General features: G+C 37.7%; 1 protein-coding gene across 5 annotated transcripts in view; it reads right to left on the bottom strand.

Moving 5' to 3' along the window:
* Dcaf8 (DDB1 and CUL4 associated factor 8) overlaps positions 1-12,816 on the bottom strand; it is a 46,569-nt gene extending 33,753 nt beyond the window's left edge. Inside the window, exons 1-2 of one of the 5 annotated variants that reach the window (XM_047547141.1) lie at positions 12,735-12,816; positions 11,567-11,640 (exon numbers count right to left, since the gene is read on the bottom strand). The gene's annotated coding sequence lies outside the window, so the exon portion shown is untranslated. The other 4 variants (XM_047547149.1, XM_047547133.1, XM_047547166.1 and 1 more) reach the window with 4 other exon arrangements.
* Positions 12,817-18,577: the final 5,761 nt, after the last annotated feature.

Genomic DNA, 18,577 nt, shown 5'->3' with positions numbered 1-18,577 from the left:
TTAGGATAGGATACAACTGTAAAAGAAAAATTAATAAACTGAACATATCAAAATTAAAATCTCTTCAAAGTTAGGTGTGGTGGCACACATCTGTAATCCCAACCACTTGGGAGGCTGAGGCAAGAGGATTACAAATTCAAAGCCAGCCTCAGCAACTTAGCAAAGCCCTAAGCAACTTAGAGAGACCCTGTCTCAAAACAAAAAAAAAATCTAAAAATAAATAAATAAAATGGCTGGGTATGTGGCTCAGTGGTTGAATGCCCCTGGGTTCAATCCCTGGTACCAAAAAAAAAAAAAAAAAAAAAAAAATTTAAATGACAAGCTTTAGATGATAGTATCTGGAAAACATGTGACTGATAAAGGACAGGAACCAGAATCTATTTTAAAACTCTTATAACTAAATAGTAATCACTTGAGAAGATTCTTAACATTATTAGAGAAATATAAATTAAAACCACAATGAGGCCGGGCACAGTGGTGCATGCTTGTAATCTCAGCAGCTTGGGAGGCTGAAGAAGGAGTATCACAAGTTTAAGACCAGCCATAGCAACCTAGCAAGGCTCTAAGCAACTTAGTGAGACCCTGTCTTAAAACAAAAAGATCTGGGGATGTAGCTCAGTGGTAAAGAGCCTCTGAGTTCAATCTCCAGTAAAGGGGGGAAAATAAAAACAAAACAAAAACAAACAAACAAACAAAACCCCACAATGAGAATCCACTAAACACCTATTGGAGTGATTAAAAATTTTTAAGTAAGGAAAATTTACTTTATATCAAGTACTAACAATAAGTTTAAGAACTAGAACTCTCATTCAACACTGGTAGAAACACAACAGTAATTTGAAAAACGTTTTGGTAATTTCTTATTAAGGAAGACATACCATACAACCCAGGAGTCCCACTCCAGGTAACCTTCCCACCCCAAGAAAGAAAATGTCCACAAACTTAAAAACCTATAAGTGAATGTTTTAGTTTTATTTAGATTAATTTTAAAAACTGGAAATAAATGTTCTTCAACTGGGTCATAGATAAACATACAGTGGCATATCCACATAATAAAATACTACTGTGCAATAAAAAGGAATAAACTATTGATACAAGCAGCAACATGGTTATCAGATATGTTATGCTAAGTGCAAGAAACCAGACTCAAACAGTTATGTAATATATGATTCCATTTATGGTACTCTGGGAAAGATAAAACTATAGGGATAGAGAGTACATTGGTGGTTACCATGGGTAGTGTGTGGGGGGTGGTGAGGAGGGTGGAATTTACTACAAAGGGCATGAGAAAACTTTTTGGAATGATGGAGATGTTCTGTCTCAATTGGTGTTACATGACAATGCATTTGTCAGAATTCAAAAAACAGATCAGCTAAAAAAAAAAAAAAAGAAATTTTTACTGTATATAAATTAGACCCAATAATTGTAGCCTAAAAAAGTGAGAATGGAAGAAGAGTGAAGAAAAATTTAAAAAGTCACAAAATTGTTATATAACAGATAATACTGAACAATTAAAAACAGGACATTTTCAAGGTTGTGATTAACATGTAAGTTGACTAAAGTAGTGAATATATCACAGTAAATGAGACCAAAATGTCAGGTCTTCTCACTTGAAGTGTCAGGATTTTTGCTGCAACCAAAGTCACTTGTGTGATTTATCAGCAAGCAACATGAATTGTAAGATGAATCCAAAATATAGAAAAAAAATAGCCAACCCTATTGTTTTGGTAAAACAATAAAAATATCGGAAGCTTAAAGTAGATCAATGTTTTTCTAGCAATTATACTACTGACTTGTATGTTTGTTTATTTACTGATGCTAGAGATCAAAACCAGGGCCTTGCATATGCTAAGCACATGTTCTATCACTGAGCTACATCCCCAGCACTGATATGTTTGTGCTTTTTATTTTTAAAAATTTCTCTCAAGTTCATTTTAAATCCTTCAGCATATAGGGCCTATAAAAATTGGTCTGATAAAATTTTATGACCTAGGGCCTGATGGAAACATCAACATATAAATACTACTACTGGACTGACTTTAGTCCCTTTATTAAGACTTGAAATCAGTCTCAGTCAATTCTTCTGACTTAAATAATCCCAGTATTCTCAGGCCAGTCCATGATTCATTCTGTAATTCAACTGCTCAATTTTCCTACAGAAAATCCATATACATTTTTTTTGGTAGTTGTAGATGGACAGAATGCCTTTATTTGTTTATTTTTATGTGGCACTAAGGATCGAACCCAGATCCTTACACATGCTAGGCAAGTGCACTGCCACTGAGCTACAGCCCCCGCCATTCATATTTCAACGGGGCAGGGTATTAGAATTTTCTTTGAAAGGTGATGGTACAAAAATACTTGTTATTAGTAACACAGATATTTGAGAGTCACATAGTCCCTGGTTCCTCTTGGGAGGACAGATGTTCCCTATCACTTATAATTGAACAGATGTTCAGGGCTGATCTCTGTCCAAAGTACAAATTTGCTTTTCTAGGTCCCACAGTCCATCTGGTATCAACTAGTCCTACTTTCCTTACCCCCAATTTTTGTTTTCAAAATGAAATGACTCATTTTAAATTCATTCTCCTTACCTTAATATTTTTCTGCTTCACAACAAATACTTCTCCAAGCCAATTTTCTACTCTGCTGCCAGCTACATTCTAACAATATAATGTTTATTAGACAGAGAACCTCTGGCATGGAAATTCAAAGGATGACCCCAAAGAGGCTTGAACTCATGCTGAATAAAACATGTTTATAGAAAACAGAACTTTAGGCTACTTTCTAGTAAGTACTTGGAGGGGCTGAATAATCAACATTGTCTCCTCTGACAAGCTGGATGGAAGAGAAATGCTGGATGTTGCTGGATCAAGGAAATTAATCTCTATTCCTACTGTGCAAGATGTGACAACAGAAGAAAATCCAATTGTATATAGGCTCATATTACCCATTTTTATTCAAATTATAGGACTCTGGCACCACCCAGTGGCCCATCTGTACACAAACATGCTGGTATACAACAAAGTACCAGGCAATACAGAATCCAAATATAAACAATGTGTCCACAATCTTTTTTGTAGCCAATTAACCAATTAAGAAAAATGAGTATACAATTATAATAGATACAAGTATATCACTTAAAAAGCAAAAATGTTACAGTGGAACAGAGGAAAAGATTATATTAGTTTCAAAGAGAAGGAAAAGCTTCTGTGGAAATTAACTTTCAAGATGAACTTTGAAGGAAGGATAGAATTTCAATGGGTGGAGTTGAGAAAAAAAGATATTCTGAAGGTGCAGAATGAGAACCAACATGTAAGTTAAAAACCTGACAGGTTCAAGAAAATATGAGCAGATGACAGGCAGAGTTGATTTAATTAAAAAGTATAATCAGCAGCTGGGGACAGTGCTGCATGCCTGTAATTCTAACTACATGGGAGGCGAAGGTAGGAGGACTAAAAGTTCCAGGCCAGCCTGGGCAACTTCATGAGAACCTGTCTCAAAACAAAACAGAAAGAAAGAAAGAAAGAAAATGAAAAAAAGGGAGAGGAGTGCTGGGGATGTAACTCTCTGGAGAGGGCCCCTGGATTCAATCTCCGGTACCCATCCCCCCACACACACACAAAATATAATAAGTAGAAGGATGGGGGTGAAGTTCAGTTGTAGAATGCTAGCACAGAATGTGTGCACCAGCATCACAAAACAAAACAAAACACCCATATAGTAGGTTGTTACGTGTGTGTTATGTGTCATATAATTTTGTCATTACAATGAATTGAAGAAATTAACAAAAAAGGAAGGGGAATCAAGTAAAAAAGCTATTGTAGTTGCCAAGATAAGGAGTAAAGGGGGCATGCCTTAGGCTGATAACAACAGATGAAAAGGGAGTTGACATGAGAAATACTGTAGAGACAGATAATATTTAGCTCTTTAAATAGGTATAAAGCCAAAAGTCAAGACAAGTTTTGAGCCTGAAAATCAAATGCTACAAATGAGAAGTTGACATGTGGGGGAAGAGATGAATTTGATTTTGAATGTTTAAAATCCAAATGGACATGCTAGGAAGGTAGTGAGAAAGGTAGTGCAGGTAAGGATCTTAATAAATAAATTAATGCCAGGCATGGTGGTGCACGCCTGTAATCCCAGGCCTTGGGAGGCAGAGGCAGGAGGATCACAAGTTCAAAACCAGCTTCAGCAACATAGTGAGCTGTAAACAACTTAGTGAGACCCTATCTCAAAATCAAAAAAAAAAAAAAAAAAAAAAGGAGAAGAGGAGGAAGAAGAAAAGAAATAAAAGAAATAAATTAGGGCCAGAGATACAGATTTGTGAATTGTCCACACAAAGAAAATTCATATCAGATATCTAATAAATTATACTTTACTAAAAACAAAAAGAAATACAAAAGCAAGCTCTGAGAAAGGAAGTCCACAGAAAGAATCTTAAAAAATACATATCCTTTGAGAAAAGAAAGATGGAGCAGAGAAATAGGGAAATAGGAATAATAATGAGTTAAATGCCTTGGAAGTCAAGTATAAAAAGGTTTCAGGGAGGTGAGAAATGTCCATGTTTCCCCTATTTCCAATGCTATAAAGGGGGAAAAAAAAAAAAAGATGTATACTGAGAAAAGGTTCTAAGAGTCAGAACAGTTTTTCCCATGGAATTTCCAAAGGGACTGGATGATTTTCTCCCTATTTAAGCATCATAAATACCAGAATTCAGCTATCTCTTCAGTTAATTCTAAAATAAATATATATATATATGTGTGTGTATATATATATATATATATATATATATATATATATATATATATATAATTTTTTTTAAGTCACTAGGATTACAGGCATGTACCACCATGCCCAAATAAACTTTCCTTTAAAAACTCATTAGCCTATCTATCAATTTAACATAACTTGTGACCATGTCTAAACAAACATTTTTATTCCTATCATCTGAATGTTTTATACATACTTTTATAAGAAATATTTAATTCTACCTTTCGGTTCATTTGCATCACCATTTGGTAGTGAAGAGCCCTGATCTTAAAGACAACATGGTAAAACAGAAAGAAAAGGGCTTTGGGGTCAGACAGACTTGGGTTTGAATTCTACTTCTTCTTATTTATTTAGAGAATACTTTTTTAGTTTCTGTAATCCAAACCCATGTAGATAAGACCTTACATATTTAATACAGTGCATACAAATGGAAAAAAATTAAGTTTAATGTTTCTAGACTTACAAGGCTGTTAATTTCTGTATAATGCCGACTCAACATGATAAACTGGGATTCTTTTTCCAAAGATTTTTTAAAAATATTTCTTTAGTTGCAGATGAACACAATACCTTTATTTTATTTATTTATTTTTATGTGGTGTTAAGAATCAAACCCAGTGTCTCACACATGCTAGGCAAGCACTCTACCACTGAGCCACAATCCCAGTCCCTTCTTTTTCCAAAGTAGAAAGCACAGTTAAAGTTTTCAAAAATTCAAATTACATGTGTGTATATATATTTATATAAAAGAGCAACAATAGCAGTATGAATTCTATTTCTTCTATATTTTTATATTTGTTTCCTTTTATATTTGTTTCCCTGTAGGAGCTGGTTTAGAGGATTAAAAATAACATATGCAAAAAGACTGTCTGCGCACAGTAGTTTTCCAACTCTGGTACCAGACTGCTTTACTTAGAGAAATCTGGGCTTCTCTGTCACTCAGAAATGATCCTCCATACATTGTACGTTAGGACACAGTTCCAAGTTTATAAAATTTGCTTACCACTCTCACTGGCCTTTTAAAAAAAATCAGAGAACTTTGTTAATAACTTCTTTTGAGCAGTCATATTTTGTGTACTGGGGCAAAGCAATCCATCCAGGAATTCACAACATGAGCCTCCCTCTCAATTTCTCCCTCTTAGAAGTTCCAAGGATACCCAAGATGGAAGACTGCAAAGCAATCACCACAAATACTGATAAGGAAGATGAGGAAATCCTTTATAGTATTTTTCTATAAATAAAAAACTTCATTACTCTTTTGGATTAATGCCTTCTCTCCCTGTTGGTAACACCAAATGCAGTTTATACTTTATTGGCTTTAATTCTGGTAACAGTATTTCAGAGTATGTTAGGAATGCACTTAACCCTTAAATGATGTTTTCTAGCAGCAAAGTTGTTACTCTTTATAATAACATGCAAGTCCACTTATCTCAATTTAAATAATCCTAAGGGTTATCTATTTTTCATTGGGTTTCCACTATGACTTATCTTTCCTATCAGAATTCAGTCCCCATTTCCTTTCAGTTTCTACCATTTACACTTCAAATTTTTCTTGTTGGGGGCTGGGGAGATAGCTCAGTCGGTAAGCACGAGGCCCTGGGTTCGATTCCCCAGCACCCAAAAAAAAAAAAAAAAAAAAAAATTTTTTTCTTGTTAGAAAAGCCACTATACAGAAAAAAAAAAAAAAAAAAAAAAAAAGCTTCAAACATACTACTTTAAAAAAATATGGGCTTAAAAAACATATATATATAGGCTTAAAACATCAAAAAGTACCTTCTTGCCTGGCATGGTGGTGTATGCCTTAATCCTAGTGGTTCAGGAGGCTGAAGCAGGAGGATTGCAAGTTCAAAGCCAGCCTCAGCAACTTAGTTAGGCCCTAAGCAACTTAGTGAGAACTTGCCTCAAAATAAAAAGGGCTGAGGATGTGGCTCAGCAGTTAAGTGCCCCTGGATTTGATCCCTGGTACCATAAAAAAAAAAAAAAAAAAAACAATGTACACTCCTACCCACTTCAGGTTACAGGGCAGAGTCTAATGCTGAGTACCAAATAAGTTCAACAAAACATACCTGATAAGGTGATAATAAAAAAAGTACACCAAAGGAAAAGTCTCTTTGTTTAACCTTATACTAGTTTTCCAAATGGCTAGGAAAAACCAGAAAGAAAAAGATAACATACAAGGCAAGTATAGATTCTTCACATTAGAACTTGGCCAGACTGCCTTAAACATAATCATCAGAAGATAAGAGCAAATATCTAATTTTTCAGATAAAGTGATGAAAACCTATATGATGATCCAATCCATTAGACATACCATATTTCATTAATAAGATGGTATCTTTGTTATATTAATCACTCCCCAATACCCTTGGCAAACTCAGAGCAAGCTCAGTTCATTATTTAATCTACATTATAATATATTCCTGGGATAAGGCAGTACCTGAGAGATCGGACTTGTGGCACAGAAACTATAACCTGTAGAGATAAGATGGCTATAAAAAAATGAGCAATGCATAAAATTCATCAGGCTTTTTTTTTTTTTTTTTTTTTTTTTTAAGGAAAGGTGTTGAGGATGGAACCCTGGGCTTCACACATTAAGCAGGCACTTTAGCACTGATCTACACCCCAAACCCATAACAGGCTAATTTCTGAAGAGCTTTCAGGACTTTCTTCTTACTCTTAGAATGACTGAATCAGTAAAAAGAAAGAGTAGGTAGTCCCTTTTTCCTGACAGATTTTAGCAGCACTGAAGTTTCTTTGGTACATTTATGAAAGTGAAAAATGAATTTTTCTTTATTATCAATAAAAATCATCTAAAATGCATTGGTTTTTGGCACTGAAATGAAGACAAGGTAGTTCCCCTTATTTAAGGGGGATATGTTCCATACCAGAAACTGTACATAGTATTGAACTCTGTGTATTTTTTTCTATACATACACACCTATGATAAAGTTTAGCTTATAAATTAGACAATTAAGCAATAACTGATAAAATAGAATAATTATATCATTACATTGTAATTAAAGTTATTTGAATGTGATGTTTCTCTCAAAATACCTTGCTGTACCATAGATCTTTGCAGCCTCAGCCTAAGATTTTTCTTCTTCCCTTATTTAAACTGAAAATATTTGCCTTTTTACTGAAAAGAAACACTTTATGGCTTCTCTTGGGCATATATGAATTGTCAGCAACACCACACTTGCACTTTGGGTTCATCATTAAGGAAAACAAGGATTAATGAACACAAGCACCGCCAATACCACAACAGTCATCTGATAAGCCAAATGACTGCCAAGCAACTCATAGGTGGGTAGTATATACAGTGTAGATATACCATAGAAGACGATGATTCATACCCAGGCAGGTCAAGGCAAGGTTTCATCACATTATGCAGAATAGCAAGCAATTTAAAACTTAGGAATTGTTTACTTCTGGTCTTTTCCCATTTAATACTTCTGTACTGTGGTTGATCACAGAGAGCAAAACTATAGACAAGGGAGGGCTATTGTACACATGGTCACTACCTCCATGCCTGATACTGATTTAATTAATTCACAATAGGTAAAGATAAACACCAGATCATCTGGCTCACTGATAACCTACTTTAAAAAAAAAAAAAATCCTAATTCCACCTCACTCCAGAAAAAAAAATTTAACATAAATTTAAAAGTAACTCTAACACCAATGTTACACAATAAGAAAGCTGTTTGGTATCTCTTGCCCTTTTATAATCTGGACATTTCCTATACATGTTCAGAGTAACATTTCTACAGTAGAAACAATCCAGTAAAAAATCTGAAAGCAGAGTTTAACTTGTCACTCCATGACTTCAAAAGCCTGTAATTCACTTAATGGGATACAGGACTAAAGGCATAAAACTGAAGATTTGACTTCCACAACAGAATAACCTCTATAAAATGTACCTTATTAGAGTCTGTATGCTTTTGAAATGCCAGGATTGTTTTAAACTGGCAACAAAAGTGGTTGCTTTCTTTTAGCTCTTTCTGAAGAGCAGCTTCTATTTTAGTTAACACGAAGGACAATGACACTGAGACTGATTCTTACACATTTAATGGACTGCATTACAAAATGCCCTAACAGACTGGTAGTGGGAATGGAAAAGTCACAGGCATACCCAGTCCTCCACCCCAGTCATCCTAGGAAATACTTCCTAACAAGATGTCATAATTCTTAGGTAATAGATAAAATATAAAAGTATTAATAGAAAGATAAGAATTTTACAGTTATGATTCACAGTCTAAGAATATTGATTCACTGTATACCATAAAATATGAAACTCTTCCTGAAGGTTGGGGGGTGGGATTCTTAACTAGTACATGTAGCATTAAGATACAAAGTTATTCCTCTTTCAACATATTTCCTTTCTTTCCATCCAACACAGATCTCCAGATCTCAAAAAAACAACTGCCCACCTCACCAATACCCCCAAGAGTCTTTACCTTAGAGAATTCAGAAGCTCAATGGTGGTAATGAAAGTTGATAAACCCTAAAATGACCACTTGTCTGAACCAATAAAGTTGCTTTCATTGCAATGTCATCAATATATTGCAATTTTGTGTGCCCTTGGCTCTTCCAAAAATATGTGGAAAAAAAGCCCACAAAAGGTTTAAATTCTTTATCTGTGATGTTTTATTATTAAGATAGTCCGAGCTTGGTGTGGGGGACTGGCGCATGCCTGTAATACCAGTGACTGAGGTGGTTGAGGCAGGCGGATCACAAGTTTAAAGCCAATCTCGGCAATTTAGTGAGGCCTTAAGCAACTTGTCTCAACCTGTCTCAAAATAAAAAATAAAAAGAGTTGGGGATGTGGTTCAGTGGTTAAGCATCCCTGGGTTCAATCCCCAGTTACCCCCACCCCCAGCAAAAAAAAAAAAGATGGTGCAGTTGTGAAGATGAAAAAACAACTCTATAGTCCTAAACCTCTTAGTACTGATTCATTTCAGAAAAAAAAGAAATATTTTCATGGTCTAGTTCTCTGACAATACATTGATAAGGATCACCAAGGAGTTTAAGATCCTGGAGAAAATGTACTCTCTCCATGGCAAAAATGAAAGGCATAAAGGATAGTTGCAGTACAGGTGGACAACATTATAGCAGAAGGGGAAGGAATTACAACACTGATAACTCTGATCAGGTGTGCTGAGAGAGATCAAGGGGAAGGAAGCAATGAATAAAGGAAATTACTGAAGTTTACTTTAAGAATACATTTCGAAATATACATACACCAACATCTAATACTCCTATCTTCTGGTCTTTGAACCTTCATCACACTGTCCAGTTCAGAAGGCAAACCTGGGTGGGCACTTGCAAAGCACATACCTAAGCTGAACAATTAAAAATGAATGGGGCTGGGGAGTTCAGCAGTAGAGGCCTTTATTAGCATGTACAAAGCCCTCGGTTCAGTTCCCAATAGTGCAAAGGGGGAAAAAAAGAAAAACTTAACAAGAAAGTTAAGTTGTTTTGTTCTAAAACAAAAGGCAAGTAAGTATAAATGAATTTACAACTTCTCATAACTGTATGAGTGACATGGAAAGAAAACGAAATATTTTTTGTGTACCATGTGCTAGGCATAATCTAAGAGCTTCATATAGGTTCCCCCATATAATACTAACAATGACCAAGGTAAGTGGTATTATCCCACTTTTAAAGATGTGGAAATCAAGAAAGAAGTTTAAGTAACTTGCCTAAGGTCACATGGCTATTAAATCGTAATTCAATAAAATTAAACCCAGGTCCTATGATGGACTTACATATGAGCCATCACTAAAAATTTTATGATCCAGTCCACCATGAGCATATTCTAATCTGGGCACCAAGTGGAATAAAACTTAACAGTATCACTCTCAACTGTTTCCTACTATAAATCATAAAAATAGCCAGGTACAGTGGTGCACACCTGTAATCTTACTCAGAAGGCTAAGGTGAGAGGATCACATGTTCAAGGCAAGTCTCAACAACTTAGTGAGACCCTGTCTTGAAAAATAAGAAGGGCTGGAGATATAGCTCACAGGCAGAGCATCCCTGGGTTCAGTCCCCAGTACTGGGAAAAAAAAAAAAAAAACCATCATAAATACTACAAATAGGCTAAGTCTACCTTCCAAAGTCACTCAGCTTTTCTGTCATATCCTATGAGCTTTAACCATAGCACTCTTCTTTCATGCTGTTCAATGCACAGGATAATTCTAAGAATTCTGCAGACCAGCTATAACCACTATATTCTTTTAAACCAAAATTTATCCATTATATTCTGAAAAGTTGAAATTCTGAGATGGATTGATCTCAGACACCAACTAAATGCAGTATCATTCACCACCCCTCAGCTTTAAGTTCATTATAAGTGACTAAATATTGTCTAAATAGCAAAGATGACAACCCAGAGCCCTGGGAGGGGAAGAAACCTGATTTAACAAAAGGCTGAATAGAATTCAGGCAAACAAATTCTTAGTTTTCTACAGTTTAAGAAACATGATCCACACAAGGCAAAACACAAGACAAATGAATAAAGAAAAAAGAGGGAGACATGGGGTGGGGGACATACATTCACTTCTAGGCTTAAGTCATTTGAAGAGAGACAGTCATAGTCTAGGACAGAAAGTCAAAACACAGCCAATTAAACTTGGAAAAGTAATTAACCAAAACTGGAATGCAGCCAAGAACAATACCCAAACTCTTTTGGAAATTGTGGTAGGAATCTTATGATTTTAGTGGTCAGCACTTAAGCATTAGGGCAGGGTCTCTCTAGAACTCAGGAATTTAAATGCCTTCAACTCCCACTCACCTTTCCTCCTTTTATCACTGAAGTAAGGCGAGGCTGAACTCCTGAGAAAATAGGTCTGCAGATTCACTGAAGGACTGAGAAAAGTTAAAGTTTACATGGCAAAGGTCTCTCTTCTACTAAACATAATAAAAATATTTATGAGTACACTTTAGTATTTTTTAGACCTCCTCTAAACTATTTAAAGTCAGAATAACTTATCTGACTGCTCAACAATAATACACACACACACGGAAATAAAATGAACAAAATTTAAGGATTAGAAGTCAGGCAAGCTAGGAGACATTCTAGCTCTACTAAAACTAGAAGTCATTTAGAAGGAAAACCTGAATCTTTTCAACATTAAACCACAACCAAACAACCTCTCAACAAGAACGCATAGGGCAGGGCGGGTGGGGGGGTGGGAATTTCGGAGAGAATGTGATAGCGCTAGTGCCGGTTTGTTTACAGAGACTCCAGCAACAATCATATGAGTCAGAAATTCAAGCCACCAGATGCTTTCCAACTAACAGGGACCAAACGGGACCGTTCTAAGGTGTTCTAAGAGATTTGGAGGTGGGAGTTGGAAAACTAAGAGAATCGTATCATAAAGAGTACAAGACCAGACGGTAACAACCGACTTCTGGTTTCTTGGATCTCGGCATTCCGTACAAGGTGCTGGGCCTGAGAACTTGGGATGGGGGAGGGGGACCCATTGCGCGATGGCCCCGAGGTGACAGGGAGACGCAGGGCGATTCGCATCCCCCAATCTAAAGGGAGAAATGAGAGCACACAAATGGGTCACCCGACGAAGTAAGAAGTCCCTGTGAATTATGGGGTTGGCTCTTGGGGGCAACCCCAGGGCTGACCTGAGAATAGGACAACCGGTCCTCCTGACAGTGACTCGGGTCAAGGGAAGGAGACGACCTGAACCCCAGGATCTTGGGAAAGGGATCAAGACTACCCTGTGGGGTACCGGCAAGGGAGACGGGGGGCAGGCCGAGCCGGAACGAGACACGGACCGGGTAGGTCAAGGGGGGGGTGTCCGGCTGGGGCAGTTACAAGCACGGGAGCCGGCGAGGCTCAGCAGCCCGCTTCCCGTCTTGGGTCATCCTTCTGCCAGCGGCTGCTCCGACTGTTCCAGGCCCAGCCGCCCCGTCCACTGCCGCCACCAACGCCGCCGCCATCTTACACTGGCCAGCGGCCGCCACCACCACCGCCTCCGCTCTCTGCGCCTGCGCCTGCGCCGCCACGCTTTCCGGCCTCGTTTGCGACGATGTGCTCGAGAAGACCAAGGAAAGAGTGGTCGCGCGAGCTCACGACTCCCAACCCTCCACGGAGGACGCATAAGGGGCGGGGCTTAAAGTCAACGGAAAACTGTGAGGGGCGCGTGCGCATTACCGAGGAGGCAAAGTTGTTTTCGTAACGTTGCGGATTGCTGGCATCTCTCGTGATAACTCAAAACACGTGCGATTTAGGGGCTTCCCACAGATGTGACGGAAAAAAACTTCATTTTCAGGGGTGTGGCAGGCAGATCCCTGGGTGACCACCAGTCTTGCCAGTTTTGAACACCCGGAACGAGCAATTCTCGACAGATTTCTTCTGAAAAAAACCCTTTCCTCTGACGACTTCGTCTCCGTAAGCGGCTTAAGGAGGCCCACTTTACCGATAGCCCTCAATTATCCGTCTTTATAAAAAGGGCTCAAGCTTGAGGTGCAGTTAAAGCTATTCTCCGAGGAGGGGTGATGTGAAGGTTTCCAAGAATGGGTCGGTGACGAAGCGTGACTTGTACACTCTGTTTCGTGCTGACACCTAAAGGAATCCTGTAGAGGATTACTCCCAGCTGCCAGACTGGAGATCGATGGATCGATCGATTTTTCTTCCTTCCCCGCCCCTTTTAACCGTTCAGGGTGCAAGAATTGGACCCCTCACCTCCTCTCTACCGTTATCATCCTGTTCCAAGTCGTACATTACTTAACTACTTGGTGCAATAGACACTACTTCCATTACTGCCCTGCTACAATTAAATAGGATAGCCGGAGTGACTTCTTAAAATGGAAGTCAGGTCATAGTCCCCTCTTGGAAACCTCTAATAGTGTCCGACCACATAATAAAAATCAAAATTAGCAGTGACCTCCATGTGAGGCTCCACATGATCTGGTACTTGTCTTATTTCTTTGATTTTATCTCCTCCCACACTGCCTAACTCTGCTCTAACCTTTTTGGCTGTCACTCAGACCAAAGCATATTCCAGCTCCCTTTTCTTGGACCGCGCATCTATTAAATCTTCATTAGACTGAATCTTTCCATTTAGAACAGGTCTAGTACACCAGCTTGCATTGCGTTTTCCACAACGTTTTGCCTATAATATTTAACCTATAATTATGTATTTTTAATCTAGCTATCCTGTAGAATGTAAGCTCCTGGGGGCAGGAACTGTGCCTTTTTATCTTTGTAACGTCAACATGTATAACAGGGCTAGAGTGCAAAGTAGCTATTATATGACGACCATCCTAATTTATTCTTTCATTTAGTCAGTCAACTACTTACTGTATTCCTACTGTATGGGAGGGCTTGTTCTAGGTGCTGGGACTATAGCAGTAAATAAAACCAAGATTCTGGGGCTGGGGATATAGTTCATTTGGTAGAGTGCTTACCTTCTATGCACTAAGGCTCTGGATTCAATCCCCAGGACCACAAAAAAATAACATGGAACTTATTACTTCAGGGGATGGGAATGTAGTGGGAAAAGAGACAAAAAATAACACAAAGTTATGAGAAGTACTGTATAGGAAAATAGAGTAAAAGTGGATTATTAGGGTGGGTGTGCTCTTTTACATTGGGAGTTTGGGGAAGGCCTCTTTACTGAGGTGGCATATGCATAAAGACCTGATGTAGGAGAGTGCCCCATGCATTAGGAAAGAGCATTCCAATCAGAAGGAGAAGCAAGGTAAAGACCCTGAAGCTTGATTGTATTTAGGAAACCAGTGCAGCAAAAGCGCAGGTAAGGAAATTAGTTTGGAGGAAGAGCCAGGTCACTTACAGGCTTATAAACCAAGGAAAGACTGAATTTTACCTATGAAACCACACAGGATTTTGAGTAAAAATGACATCATCTAATTTATAACTGGTTTATTTTTTTATTCTTAATGTCTTTTTAAGATATTGATAGACCTTTATTTTATTCATTTATTTATATGTGGTGCTGAGAATTGAACCCAGAGCCTCACACATGGTAGGCAAGTGCTCTAACCCCAGCCCCCTTATTTTTATTTTTAAAAGTTTTAGAATGGGGGATTCAACCTAGGGGCACTTAACCAGTGAGCCACATTCCCAGTCCTTTTTATTTTTTATTTTGAGACAGGGTCTCGTTAAATTGCTTTACTAAGGGCCTAATTAAGTTGCTGAGGCTGGTCTTGAAATTGTTGCAATTTTCCTGCCTCAGCCTTTGGAGTTGCTGGGATTACAGGTGTGTGCCACTACACTTGGCTGAAGAGGTTCTTTCTGGTTGATTTTGTTGTTGTTGGTCCCAGGGATTGAACCCAAGGGTACTTAACCACTGAGTAACATCCCCAGCAGACTTCCTTTTTATTTATTTTTGAGGTAAAAGTTTTATTGCTTTGCTAGCAAAGGGAAAGCAAAGGAGACTCGTGTCCTAGAGTCTGTGATTTCATCTTATTTTTTATTTTGAGACAAGTTCTCATTAAGTTACTTAGGGCCTTGCTAAGTTGCTGAGGCTGGCTTGGAGCTTGCGATCCTCCTGCCTCATCCTTCTGAGTCTCTGGGATTATAGGCATGCACCACCATACTCAGTCTGATTAATTTTTTTAACTGCCTACAAGGAGGCTGAAAGACCAAGTTAGGAAACTATCACAGACCTGCAAGACTAGTATTAAAATGGACATGATAGGAAGTGTTGGACTCTGAATGTACTTTAAAAGTAGCACAGAGATGACTTGTTAATAGAGTAATTGTTAGATGTAAGAAAGAGTCAAGGATATCTCAGGTTGACTTGAGTAACTGAATAAACAGCAATGTCTTTTACTGAGAACACATGGGGGAACAGAAACAGGTTTTTTGGGAAAATATTCAGTTCTGTTTTAGACATTAAATTGGTGATTCTATTAAATTTCTAAATGGAGCTACTGAATGAACAATTAGAAATACGTATCTGGGCTGGGGTTGTGGCTCAGTGGTAGAGCACTTGCCTAGCATGTGTGAGGCACTGGGTTTAATTCTCAGCACCGCATATAAGTAAATTAATAAAATAAAGATCCATCAACAACTAAAAATTAAAAAAAAAGAAATGCATATCTGGAGCTCACAGAAGGGAAAACTGTAGGGATAAATTGAGTCATTAAATTATAAATATTATAGATAGCAATGGGATGGGGAAGGCTCAGTTAAGGTAGATGAGAAGCAGTTCAATGAGACCTTTAATCATGAGGCATTCCAACTAGAAGAGTCAGAGAAGAGGAGCATTCAGCAAAAGTTATCGAAAAGGAGTAATCAGGAAAGAAGGCTAAGAAAACCAGGAGCAAAGGGTCTTACAAAATAAGTTAACATAAAACATTTTATGATATGATGGATAAGCTATATCACTCCCACTCAAAAGACTGAAGATAACTAAAAACTGACCAACGGACTTGGAAAAATGGAGATTAAAATTTTGACAAGAGTGGTTTTAGTGAGGCATAGGGAATCAAAAGCTTCATCCTCCATGATCTGGTTTTCGTATCCATTCCCTTGTGAATACCATTGCTATTCTCACCAAAACAACTGCTGTTAGCACTAGTTTTTCCCATTCTCCTTTGGGCTTTCCTAATGAATTTGGGGTTGTTATAATTATGTCATAAAGATACTCAATTGCATTGATTTCTGTGACACTACATTCCATAGTTCTCTTTATATCATCTCATTGATTATTTCGTTAGCTTCTCTTCCCCTTCAGCCCATGTTCTTCCAAAGTGATTGGAAGTGATTCCAAAGTGATCTATTTTTACAACTTGAACTACCATCTACATAATTATGAATTTTAAGTCTTTACTTCCAACCCAGGCTTCTGTTTTAAGATGTAGACTCACAGACTTGATGGATAGCACTTTTTAAAAACTGCTTTATTAAGATATAATTCAAATACAATTCACTCAAAGTGCACACAGGTAAGTGCAACCATCCCCACAGACAATTTTAGAACATTTTCATCACCTCAAACAGAAACCCAGGGCAACCCTAAAGGGGTCCCTTCTTGCCCTTGGAGTTCTGTCTCTTTTCTTCTTACATGAATAAATCCTACTTCTTAAGAGAAAGAAAGAAACCCAGCACTTTAGCTATCACCTGCCCTCAACTTCCCATGCTGCCATCTGTCCCTAAGAAACCATTAACCTATTTTGTTTCCAGAGATAACCTATTTTGTTTCCAGAGATTTCCATATTATGAACTTAAGTTTTGTCACTTTTGTGTGGCACTGGAGATTGAAACAGGAGTACTTTATCACTGAGTCACATACTCAGCCTTTTTATTTTGAAACAGTCTTAATAAGTTGCTGAGACTGGCCTGGAACTTGCAATCCTCTTGCCTCAGTCTCCAGGGTTGCTGAGATTACAGGTGTGCACCACTGTGTCTGGCTTTATTCTAAATTTTCATATAAATCAAATCATACAGTATGTGGTCTTTTATGACTGGCTTCTTTCACTTAGCACAATTTTTCAAGTTTCATTCATGTTGTAGCATGTGTGGGTACTTCATTTCTTATGGTTAAACAATAAATATTCTGTTGTATGGATGAAACATTGTTTATGCATTCATCTGTTGATGGAGTTTCACTTTTTGGCTATTATTTATTTTTCTCGCTGTTGAATGAATCCAGGAGTGCTCTAACACTGAGCTACACCCCCGCACTTTCTACTTTTTGAGACAGGATCTCGCTAAGTTACTTAAAGCCTCCCTAAATTGCTGTGGTTCGCCTTGAACTTGCCATCCTCCTGCCTCAGTCCCTAGAATCGCTGAGATTAAAAGGCAATGCACCACCATACCTGGCTACTTTTTGGATAATATGAGTAATCCTAATATGTGCACGTTTCTGTGTGGATCCATTTTCATTTCTCTTTGGTATGTAACTAGGAATGGAATTGGTGGATCATATGTTTAACTCTGCTTAAACATCTGAGGAATTCCCAGACTTTTTTCCAAAGCAGTCACAATATTTTACATTCCCTTCAGCAATGTATGAAGATTCCGATTTCCCCTCATCCTTTGAATACTTGTAATCTGATTTTGTTGATTCTAGTCATCCTAGGGGGTTGTGAAGTGGTATCTCAGTGCAGTTTTGATTGCAATTATCTGATGACTAATGTCAAGCACATTTTCATGTGCTTTTGTCTTCTTTGGAGAAATGTCTATTCAGATCCTTTGTGCACTTTAAAAATGGGCTGTCTTTTCATTATTGAGTACACATTCTAGACACAAGTCCACAGATGCGTGGTTTGCAAATATTCTCTCCCTTTCTGTGGATTGTCTTTTCAATTTCTTGATGGTGTCCTTTGAAGCACAAAACTGTTAATATACACTTTATCTTTTCTTGTTGCTTGTGCTTTTGGTATTCCATCTAAGAATGCTTTGACAAACCCAAAGTCATAAAAGTTTTATCCTTTGTTTTCTTCTAATGGTTTTAGTTTTACTTCTTGCTCTTAGGTCTTTGACACATTTCGAGTTAATTTTTGTGAATAGTGTAAGGACAAAACTTTATTTTTTATTTGTGGCTATCTATTTATTCCAGCACCATTTGTAAGAGTCAGTTCTTTTTCCACTGGATAGTCTTGGCACTCTTAACAAAAATCATTTGACTACACAAAAAGTTTTATTTCTGGACTCAATTCTATCCCATTGATCTCAGTGTCTGTTCTTGTGCCAGTACTACACTGTTTTATCATTGTTTTGTACCATGTTTTGAAAGTGAAAAATGAGCCCTCCTACTTTATTATTTTTTAGCATTGTTTTGGTTATTCCATGGCCACTGAAATTCCATGAATTTTA

This window comes from Sciurus carolinensis, chromosome 1, assembly GCF_902686445.1.
Source record: "Sciurus carolinensis chromosome 1, mSciCar1.2, whole genome shotgun sequence".
Lineage (NCBI taxonomy): Eukaryota > Metazoa > Chordata > Mammalia > Rodentia > Sciuridae > Sciurus > Sciurus carolinensis.
The sequence above is the reverse complement of the archived record's forward strand: the minus strand, read 5'-3'. Positions and strand labels throughout refer to the sequence as shown.